Here is a 12181-nt window from a genome sequence, read left to right as displayed (position 1 = left end):
GTGGGAAAGCTAAATATGAAGATTATTATGCCCTTATATTAGAAGCTACAAAGTACTGTTTTCAGAGAGTTGTCACTGTGTCTAAAATAAATGAGAATGGAAACCGAAGAGATTGTATCACAAATGGCCAAGCTGAGGCTTGGTGTTTTGACCTATATAAAACTCCACACGCACACACACACACACATCTGTTCATTAGGGGTGGGTGAAATTTGCGTAGTCGCGCTACGCAAAGGTCAGGAAATGGTAAAAAATCTCTGCGAGCACGCGGAATTCCGCGAAGACGCGGAATTGCTTGTTCCGCCCATTCGCAATGCTTTTTTCCTGTTCACGAACGCTGTTTGGGTGCTCATGGGGAAATATCTTGTGAACATGCATTTTGAAAGCGCGAACAAGCAAAAAATTCCCCTAAGCCTCGGATCGAAGAATTTTTGGAAATTCTGTGTTCTTTGCGGAACGTGAAATTATCCAAATTCCGCAAGCGGAACAGAATTTACCGCCCAGGCCTACTGTTTATGCTATACAAGGACTTAGCATGAGCAAAGTTTTAGACCTGGGATTCGTTCTTTACTTCTTGTCTATGATTCCAGTTGATGGAAACTGTTTCCAGGACTAGCGAGGGACGGTTTTGAAGCTGTGGTAACAATTTGGGCAGTCACTGAGTGGGGTCTGGTATTTTTAGCAACAGCTTGTGTTATACATTGGAGTAATGTATACGAGAACTGCAGCAAAATCTAGGAGAGCTGGGCTGTGGGAATTCGGTCGGGTTTGGTTCCACTCATTAGCTTTTGTATAGGAAAAAACTCTTCCCACAGCCTGCTCATCGGCAGGCAAGTGGACTGTGGGTGAGATTTTAAGAACCAGGTCATGACGTCTGCTTGTTCTTTGCCTTCTGCCTAGAAAGACTGAAGCCTGAACATAATATTAAAGAACTACAAAAGCAATTAAGAGTGAACTGCAGGGGACCCATGAAGGGCCTTGTCTAGAGTCAGTGATTAAGCCATCATCTTTTTGTTCATCAATGTTATGGACACTAGATGCCTACCCCAGCTGTTTGAGAGCCTTGAGAATGATGATGAATCTTTCAGGCCCCTCTAGAAATTTCAGACCCACAAGGGGGGGGGACTTGGGCAAGGTACCAAAGTTCCTGTTGGACCTGGCTCTCTCTGCAGGGTCTCCCCAAACCTTTTGCCTGTACCCTTCCTATTTTTGCTGAATTCGTTTTTGTTGGTCTTAGGACTCTGTGCACTTTACCTCAGCTAACCAGTACTAAAATGATTGTGCTCACTCCATAAAACATGGTAAAAGTGGCTTACACTTGATTGGCATATTTGATTTATTTATAAGTCCCTAGTAAAGTGGTATACTGTATACCCATAGCTGGGAAATTAAATGCCCATATAGCCAAAATCAAAAACATGGAACTTAGAAAAAGTTTGGCTAGATAGTGGTCTGAGAACCCAGAGAAGACCGGGATCAACCTGCTTGCCGATCCGCGCACAGTGCATTGCTGGTTGGCTTGACTGTTCGGATTTCCCACTGCGGTCTTTTCTGTAGCAGCCAATCCTGTTCAGTGGTCCTCACAGAAAGGGTATTCGGGTTCATGGAGCCATTGTTGAGTTCCAAAAAATGAGTCTAAATACAGACAAAATATTCTTCACTGCGACTTCGACCAGCAGCTCCCTGAGGCAACGCCGCCTCCTCGGACACCACCAGCTGCCTTATCCCACTAAACTTTACCTTCTCACACATTTTTCCTTGAAATTTCTTCTAGGTCTGAAGGTATGTGGAAACCGGACCCAGTCCGCTTTTGTATACAAACCTCGCTCCATCATGGTTGGCCATAACTTTCGACTTTGCCCTGGTCTCGCATGACTAGTAAATTTATAACTCTGGTTCTACTGATTGGATTTTTGATGTTTTTGTGTCAAATATTATATTAAAATTAAATCCTTCGGTATAAATTTGTTTGGGATTTTTCTTGTGTTATGATTTGACTTTATTACTGTTTGGGTGCTGCATAAAATACTTTACACATTGCCTTTATATTAAGCATGAAGGCTTTTAAGTAAGTGTGGGCGGAAAATCCGTTCCGCTCGCAGATTTTGCGGATTTTCGGCAAATTTGCAATCCGCGAGATTCGCGAATTTACCGCAAAATCCGCGAGCGGAACGGATTGGGTCAAAAGTTGAAGCAGACTTTTGTAACTATTTTAGAATAGCGCCGGCAAGTTGCCAGAGCCATTCTAAAATAGTTACAAAAGTCAGCTTCAACAGGAAATTCAGTTACACAATCATTAATCACCCCAAACTTGGGGTGATTAATGATTGGGTAACTTAATTTGACCTTCAACTCGAGCACCTGCTTTACTTTATCTATTAGTGCTTCCTGTTGAAGCTGACTTTGTAGCTATTTTAGAATGGCGCTGGCAGCTTACCAGCGCCATTCTAAGTGGGGCTGAGGGCAGAAGGGCACAAAGTGGGACAGAGGGCAGAAGGGGACAAAAACGAGTGGGGCAGAGGGCAGAAGGGCACAGAAACGAGTGGGGCAGAGGGCAGAAGGGCATAAAAAACGAGAGGGTGGCAGTGATGAACTAGAGGGCGCATTACGGTCTCGCCTAAAAGAATGCCTGCGAACATGCCAAAACGCCCCGCGAACACGCAAAGCGCCCCGCGATCACGCAAAAATAAAAAAATCCACAAATTCGCGAATTTTGCAGATTGCGAATTCGCAAATCAGCAAATTTGCGAATCGCAAATTCGCAAAATTCGCCCATGCTTACTTTTAAGCCAAGGTACCAGAGGGTTAGGCACGGATTAATTTAGTGACATTAGTGGTTCAACCTGATGGCGGTTGTGGCTGTTGCTTGAAAAGGGTTCACCCCCTCCGCCTCAACCAACAGTCAAAGTGTTTACAGTTCCCAAAAAAACTGGGCCTCAGTGGCCAAAATTTGCTGGTTTGTATTGTGAGAAGCTTTGGCATGCTAAGTTTGAGTCTCTTGCGAGACCACCAAGGAGAAGTATACAACCTCTAATAGCCCTTGTCAGCTACAGTTAACTGCCTTTATAAGTTCAGGGTAAAAACATGATCTAGACAAGTCACTAAGGCTTTTTTTATGCATCTGGTTGTCTACGGACTGCCAGACTTGTGGGGTGCAGCGGTGGGACCACCCTATTATGACACGGGTGGTCTGACCGTTCTGGGATGCTGCAACCGCCATGGATGCACCAGTGGCCTCAAGACCACTGGTGCAGTGGTCTTGAGGCCACAATATGCTTGGTGTGACCACAGCTTTCGTGTCAAGCATATTATGAGGTTCTACTCCGCCACGTTGTTCTTGGTGATTCCTCCTCCATGTAAACCGTAGCAAAGAGGAAACAAAGGACCCCCTCAAGGCCTGGAGATGCATGTAAGGGGGCACATGGTATAATTATCGTGTAATCGTAATCTGGAAAGCGGTTCACACACAGGTTTGTCGGTGCCGCAGCGAGGCAGACTGCACCACCAAACTCGTAATCCGGCCCAGGATCATATGTGACCTCTGCTCCATCACTCCTAGGTCCTGGTTAACCATACTACTGATTTGTATTTTCTCGATACTTTTTGAAATAAAACCTTCAAAAATTCATATCTTTAGGTGATATCATTTCATTTTGATAATTAATGTGTCATTTTGCTTATTCAATTATTTCATGTTTTTCCAAACAGATTTGGAAGATGTTATTATGTTATTTCTTGACTTTAAAGTTGAACATTGCTGCTTGATACTTTTGCATATTTCACAGTGGAAAAGCCTGCTGTTTAAGTCATGATTACCAAGGTTTTTTTTTAATTGAAGTGAGTGTAAAACTGGTGCAAATATATTGGATTAATTGGGTCACCATATTGACCAGTGTGACATTAAACTCAAAGAGACCCTAATAAGGGGAATTAAAGAGGTACCTAACCCTACAAACAAAGAGATACTGATATTTTCTAGGATTAGCAGAGTATTACATAAATTCGTCTGTAGAATATATATTTTGGTCTGTTTGACCAAAATATTGAATCCAAAAACATTGTAGCTGAACATTGTAATCTCAAGAATATCATGGGATTTACTATCGAAGGTAAGATTATTGCTTTTAGGTATTTAATATTGGGTTTTATCAATAACGTATATAATTTTTTTAATAGACTTGTTTATACTATTGTTTTTTAACTTGTTTGATAGATTTTCATTATATTAGTATTCTATGGTATTAGCATTATAATAATATTTATGTTTATTTTGTTTTAGAATATTAGTATATTTTGTAATTATTTTCTTTTACTGGAATTAGAATTTGTTAATTTAACAGTGAGTTTTTGGGTTTGTCTGTCTTCCTTCCTCTGTCTTCCTCTATCTGTCTCCCTCCCTCTGTCTTCCACTGTCTGTCGCCCTCCTCCCTCTGTCTGTCTCCCTCCCTCGGTCTGTCTCCCTCTGTCTGTCACCCTCTGTCTCCCTCTCTCTGCCTCCCTCTATCTCCGTCCCTCTGCCTCCCTCCCGCTGTCTCACTCTCTCCCTCCCTCTGTCTGTCTCCCTCTGTCTGTCTCCCTCCCTCTGTCTCCCTCTCCCTGTGTCTCCCTCTCTCAGTGTCTCCCTCTCTCAGTGTCTCCCTCCCTCTGTCTGTATCCCTCCCTCTGTCTGTCTTCCTCCCTGTCTCCCTCCCTCTGTCTCTGTCCCTCTATCTCCCTTTTGTCTGTCTCCCTCTGTCTCTCCCTCTGTCTCCCTCTGTCTGTCGCCCTCTGTCTCCCTCCCTCTGTCTCCGTCCCTCTATCTCCCTCCCTCGGTCTCCCTCTGCCTTCCTCTGTCTCCCTCTCTCTCTCCTTCCCTATGTCACCCTCTGTCTCCCTCCCTCTGTCACCCTCCCTCCCTCATCCTCCCTCTCCCTTCTCCCTCCCTCCCTCTCCCTCTCTCTCCCTCTTACTCTCCGTCTCCCTGTCTCTGTCTAGGTGAGGTGTAATAATTCTATTACAAATATCTGGAAAGGCAAGAGCGGTTTGCTGCACACATCGAATCACCTTCCCCAGCCTTCCCAAAATCTGCAGCACGTTATTAATGACACCCTAATGTAGAGGGTGCACGAGAGCTGGCTGGACCTACGGAGCAGAGATCGAGTGTAATTCGGAGGGCAGAGATTCCAAGTAAGGCTGGGCCGACTCAGACTTTCATCCCTTCAGTGTCCATAAAACAAATGATACACGGGGAGCACGAGCTGCGCAGAGTGATCTCCCAGAGGGGAAACATCACTTACAACGCAAGCATTACAACGCACTACCATTACATCGCAACCATTACAACGCAAACCATTACAACCCATTGCGCTGGGGGGCGCTCTAGGATAGGGAATATATTTAATTTACTATCCAACACCTTCCCTACTATCCACGGGGACTGGAGTTGGAATAGTAAATTAAATAATTCACTATCCAGCGCCTAAAAGCACTATGCGTTGTAATGGTATGCAATGTAAAAACCGCGTTGTAACAGCAGGTGTTGTAATAGCCTGCGTTGTAACGTCATATATCCATCTCCGAGTTCATGCTCGGTTCAATCAGTCACAGGGTTTGTCTTTGAGTCCTTGTCACTGTAATTGTGAATAATTCCCGGATTGCAAGAGAGCAGAGAGAGAATCGAAGTGGGAGGACTGCTCCCCGCAACCACAGCGGAAGCCCCTGAGTCACAGAGCCAAAGGGGCTCCTGGTCAGATGCTTCCCCAGGACCGGCTCCAGCCATGCGCTGGGTGTAAAGTGAAGCTTTGGACACTGTTATTAAGAGTAGGTTGTGAAGGACAGCCCTGTCGTCAACCAAGGGCAAGCAAGCTTATGTATGTGACCACCATAAACCTCTGTGCCAGGCCAATGCCCTGCAGGAAATATATGTGCCACATACAGGAGAGCAACGCCCATTGAGTTCAAAGAGCTTCCCACCCCCGCCCTCCCTCCCACATTACCCTTGTGTGTGTCAGCCGGGCTGAGACAGCTTCCCCGGGCGCGCACACAGCTGCACCCGAGTACTTCACAGGTCTTTAAAAGACCATTTACTTGTTAATGAGGCTTTGTTGTATTTCACCTCTTCTTAGCACCCCTGCATCTCCACTCTGACTATCACTGGAATCGCCCGGCCACTGTAGAGGAGAGTCTCTTGGAGTCTGCAGTGCTGCAACCAGCGGTGTTTGCTGACACTCTTTAAAAAAACACAAAAAACAGGTACAATATCTGCAAGGTCCGTGGGCTGCCAAAGAAGGCTTGCCGGGCCGCTGGCGGCCCGCGGGCCGTACTATGAATACCCGTGCTTTAGAGGATCAGTTTTTCTATTTCTTCACAGGTTTCTTTTTCTGGACCGTTGGTGTATTGTTCTCCTATCTATGCCAGCAAGTTCATGAAATCTCTAGATGAGGCTCTGGCTCATAAGATTTTGTAACATGTTAATTTCACATTACTTGGAGAGTTCCATTTGCATGTTGATAACTGTTAGGGTTCCCATGCTGCCTCACTTATTGCCACTGGATTCAAACAAGTCTGGCTGGTGAGGGGTGTTAGTTGAAAACTGGTTCCAGGATGCTTGTTTCCGGTCCAAGGAAGACCTGTCTTGGCAGTTCGGGCTGGACTGTTCTCATGAGGAACAGGGTCAAGACTAATTTGCATATGGCTGGGTCGGAACTGGGGTGGCGAAGTGAGCTAAAGAATGATGAAGGATTCAACCCAGATTTGTGACTGGGAGTGGGAGTCTGAGAAGTTTCAATGCTCTGCCCATCACCTACTTGTGCTTGGTTTGTTCGCTCTAATTTGGCAGGGTATGTCCAAACGTAGGTCCCTTGCTCACCTTTGTCACTGGATTCAAGCTAGCCTTGCTGATGAGGGGTGTCACCCCAAAACCAATTCCAGGATGCTTGTTTACGGTCCAGGGAAGACCTGTCTTGGCAGGTAAGGCTGGACTGTTCCCATAAAGAACAGGGTCAAGACTGGTTTACATATACCTCCAAGAGGTGATTAGGAAGTTTGCGAGGGCGAAGAAGTTGGCTGGCCAGCAGCATGGGCTGGGGAGTGGGTAAGGTGAGAGGGGGAGGAGAGCTAAAGAACGATGATGGATTCAACCCAGATCCGTGACTGAGGGTGAGTGTTTGAGCTGTTTTAGCACTCCGTCCATCATCTCCTTGTGTTGGCATAGCACAGAAACAGAATTCCAGGAGATTCAAATTGACTCTGAAGCAAGGCAAAACAAGGCAAAAATGGTGCATTGATATTATATTGCAGCGGCATTCAATACAGTCTCCCATGCCACCCTGTTACAATGTCTCTCAGATATTGGGGTATGAGATATGGCATGGGATTGGATCCGTTCTTTTCTAAATAGCAGAGGACCAGCAGTCTGGATGGCTCCTTACTCATCTGCTATGAAGACTCTTAAATTGGGAGTACCTCATGGCTCGTCTTTAAGTCTGATGTTAATTATTATCCATATGTTCCCATTAGCTACATTATCTGAGTCATTTGGAATTAAGATAATTTCCTTGCAGATGACACAGCTTTTTCTTTCATGTGAGAATAACTCTCTTGCTGCAGATGAGGCTTTTAAAGCATGTGTGGAAGCAGTAATTAACAGGATGCGAGACAAGAACCTGCTGTGTAATTCGGATACAAATGATTTTCCTATGCTTGCCCTGGCTCCCACTTGCTAATGGGACAGTTGTTGGCTCACCTGGCTGGCTCTGCCGCTCCTCCTGCTGTGGTAGTCAGGAATAAGGGTGTTACATTTGACCATTGTCTCTCCTTTCAACCTCAGGTATCGGCGGTGGTCCTGATCTTTTTTTGCCTTAAAGAAGGCGATTAAGAAATGTTTCTATCTAGTGCCATTTAAGGTTTAGAAAATGGTGGTTGATTTACAAATTATATCACGGTTGGATTACACCAATACAATATACCTTGGGCTCCCAGTCTATCTTAACAATTGCTTGCAAGTTGTCCAGCGTGGAGTGGTACATATTTTATTCTAACCACCTTGCTGTGCTTCTCTCTCCACCTATCTTACTGAGCTACACTGGCTGCCAATCAAGAAGAGAATTTGGTGGTGGTTCATGGAGCTTTCCATGGGCCAGGCCCCAAGTATTTCACTAACAGTATTAGGCCTTACCTTCCGGTGAGAAATCTTTGCTCAGCTGATGCTCCTCATAGCTGTTCCTGAATTTCAACCCTCACGGAGAGGTGGCTCCTTCTATTCTGTCTTGGCCTTGCAAGCTTGAAACCGATTTCCAATTCAAGGTTGGGGATACTCAGAAGTAATTTCAATTACGGAAAGACTAGAAACAAATTCTCTCTGTTTACCCCACTTTTACTAGTTTAGCTGGCATGTCAGCCAGTTTCCAAGCACCGGGATTCTCCCTGAGAAGCCGTAAGCTCTATAAACTTGATCAGTCATTCAGTGTACAGATGATGGTAAGAATTATTAAGGAAAATAGTGTGTGTGCACCATCTTCCAAAAATAATCAGCATTATCATCCAAAAAAAGGAATTATGTGGTGGCAGCAAAAATACAAACCCTAGACCTTTTTGAGCTAATATACCTATCAAGGCCCTAGCAACAGGTAAGCATCCAACTGACTTCAGATATCTGTATTTCTGGGAGAGACAGAAAGAAAATAAACCATGATTTAGCTCTTCTCCTGAAAATGCATTTTTTTACAGAGGAATAGCACCTGTAGTTGATGTAGATTCATTTAGTGACATTGATGCAGGTAGTTTCACTTGTAGATAATGTTGCACCAAGTTGATTTGTTAAAGATGTTGCTTTCACCACATTATCATAAGTACTTGTAGATGGTACTCGTAGATAGTTTTAAAGCTGAAGATTCAGCAGGCCCCTGATTTGGACCAATGATTTCAACCTCTCTTCTCAATGTAACTACGGAATATGCAGGGACCCGTTGGTCTAATCTGGTGGCACTTTGACAAGGATGGTGGGTGACATAATACTTACTTATGTGATCAATCAACACATTACCGTTTTTCTTAACACCAGGAAATGGTGGCCGCATTATGCCAGGACCACAGAGTGAATGCCTTCAGCTCCAAGAATTGGCACAGGTGTCTGTGGAACAGTGCAGATGGCACTTTTTTTGTGATCCATTCATGATCTAGTTCTTCCACATTTTGGAGCCACCCATTTACAGCAGTTTTATCCTCACTGGCAGAGTCAGATAAATTCTGCTTGTTTGCAAGTTTCTCTCGCATGACTTTAATGTTCAGCAATAGAGGGAAAGAAGATATGGAGTCAGAAGTATCAAAGTGGCATTCTGCCCTTCCAGTGAGCACTAAGTGGGAAACGTACAGGGGTGCTTCAAACAGCATTTCATTTTTTTTTTGATCTTTTCATTAGGTTTTTTGATATAGATTATAAATTTTACAAGCATATGTTACTTACAAAATCATAAGTTACATAAAAAAACATATTTCTGCCTGCCAGTGAACAAGGGATATGATTCCAGAAACGTGTTTGGTACAAAGAGGCAGATTGACAGTCTTATTGCGGGAACTGCCGTGTTTGTACTCTGCAGAATGCAAATAAAGAAGTTGATAACATGCTACGGGTGGCTTTCTAATTTTGAGTGTTTGCACATGGATATATATATATATATATATATATATATATATATATATATATATATATATATATATATATATATATATATATATATATCAATCTAAAAGTGCAAGCTGGAACGCTTGCAACGCCTATCCCAGCCACTTGGAGAAGGCGGTCCGTGACGAGGCAGGCAGCCTCTTCAAAATAAACCACAGCTGTTCTCCTTTCTCCTATGTCAAAAGACCAGCAGACACGGACACGAGGCCAGAGTTTAGTGCAGCAAACCTCGATTTATTGGGCAAACGGGTCTGGCAAGAATACACTCAACGCGTTTCAGGAACACTCCCTTGTTCCCGAGTGTTTGATCCTACGCTGCTTTTCACTTTATATATCACGTGACACATTCGCGCCATAGTGAGTGAAAACAGACTAGGCTGCTTGTCAATAGACTCTCAAATTCCGTCAAATTAAATGTTACAGTGTTTCAGTCTGTTACATGCATAAAATACAAATATAAGCATAAGTGAAAGCATCAAAATAAATCAGGAGGCATGCAGATTACGCTTCCTGGCTCGGGGCTATTCCAACGAAGTCATAACCAAGGCTATCACACGCTCCAATTCAGTAAGCAGGCAAGAGGCACTAATTCCCAGAATGAGCAATGCCCAACTGACTGGTAACATGATCAAGGATGCTCAAACAGGTTCCCCTAGAGCTATTCTAACTTTCAATCGCCAGCATGGGGCTCTTCGTAAGATTTTTAATAGGAACTGGAATCTAGTTCTTAGTGACCCCGTGATAGGTCACATGTTAGATACTAAACCGGTTCTGACTTTTCGAAGATCCCCTTCAATGTCTAAAGCTCTTGTCAGCAACACTTTGGAACCTAAGTCTTCTAACACCTGGTCTGCATTAAAGAAGGGCTTTAAGATCTGCCCCCAATGTAAGGCTTGCCGCTTTGGCAGTAACAGGACACATTACAAAAGTCCTTTTTTTGAGCATCCAACCGCCATCTCTAAAAGGCTTACATGTAAAACAGAATATGTCGTTTACGTGTTGGAGTGCCCTTGTGGGCTACAATACGTGGGCAGCACTAAGCTGCCCGCCCACAAGCGCATCCTCCAGCACATAAGGGCTATTTCTGGACATGATCAAAACTATCCGGTTGCCAGGCATTTCCAGGACAAACATCTGGGCGTCCCTGATTCACTTCTCTTCTTTTTAATTGACTGTGTTGAGGCTTCAAGGAGAGGAGGTGACCGTGAGGCTAAACTCCGGCTCCTGGAGACTCGATACATTCTGGAGTTAAACACCAAACACCCGAACGGTCTCAATGACAGGGAAGACCTTTATACTTGCCTCTAAATCATTTCCATACCTGCCCATGCCTGTCCGGATATTTTAGTACTCCATTTACTGTTCCCTGATAAATGTTTCCTGTTGTATATATGATGAATTTTTCTTAATCTCTAGCACAATGCTGTTCATGATTTTATCTTTTGGAATCATCTATTTTTAATACCTTGCACTTTATTGAATCTTTGCACTTCACTTAATGCACTTTGTCTATGACAATTATCGTGACTTGCCCACTTGGGCCCTATTTTGAATGCATACTTTGGTGTCATTACTTTGCTGCTATTTGATATTTTTTATTTGCGTGATTTGCAAATATTATACTGACTTGTACATATTGGAATGTTTGGTTTTTAATACTGTAGTTTGTACATAGATGTAATTTTTTATCATGTGCATTTATATAACAGTGTTTTTTCTATTGATCAAGTTTTGCATTTCTTCATGGTTTTAACCTGTACATACTGATTCATGTGCTTTATTGGTTATAACGATATGAATTTTCAATCTTGATGCTTGGTAAGCCCACTTGGGCAGTATTCACCATTCCAATGTACTCATATGCAGCAATTGCGTGTTTTGAAGTATTTCCTTCATTTCCTTGACACACTTTTTGCACTGTCACTTTAAAAGTCTAGCTCGATGTACACTGTTTGTCATGTGATCAAGCCTCCCTGGAGGCGAAACGCGTCATGGCGGCAGCGCTGGCTCTCAGAAAATAAACACTTTTCACCAGCACCTTTTGGGTCGGCTCTTTGTTGCTCAAGACTTGGATACTTGCTGTTCCGTGCAACAAGGTTCGCTATATATATATATATATATATATATCAATCTAAAAAAGCAAGCTGGAACGCTTGCAACGCCTATCCCAGCCACTTGGAGAAGGCGGTCCGTGACGAGGCAGGCAGCCTCTTCAAAATACACCACAGCTGTTCTCCTTTCTCCTATGTCAAAAGACCAGCAGACACGGACACGAGGCCAGAGTTTAGTGCAGCAAACCTCGATTTATTGGGCAAACGGGTCTGGCAAGAATACACTCAACGCGTTTCAGGAACACTCCCTTGTTCCCGAGTGTTTGATCCTACGCTGCTTTTCACTTTATATATCACGTGACACATTCACGCCATAGTGAGTGAAAACAGACTAGGCTGCTTGTCAATAGACTCTCAAATTCCGTCAAATTAAATGTTACAGTGTTTCAGTCTGTTACATGCATAAAAT

The sequence above is a fragment of the Lissotriton vulgaris genome, chromosome 5 (assembly GCF_964263255.1).
Source record: "Lissotriton vulgaris chromosome 5, aLisVul1.2, whole genome shotgun sequence".
Taxonomy (NCBI): domain Eukaryota; kingdom Metazoa; phylum Chordata; class Amphibia; order Caudata; family Salamandridae; genus Lissotriton; species Lissotriton vulgaris.
This window is presented reverse-complemented; position numbering follows the sequence as displayed.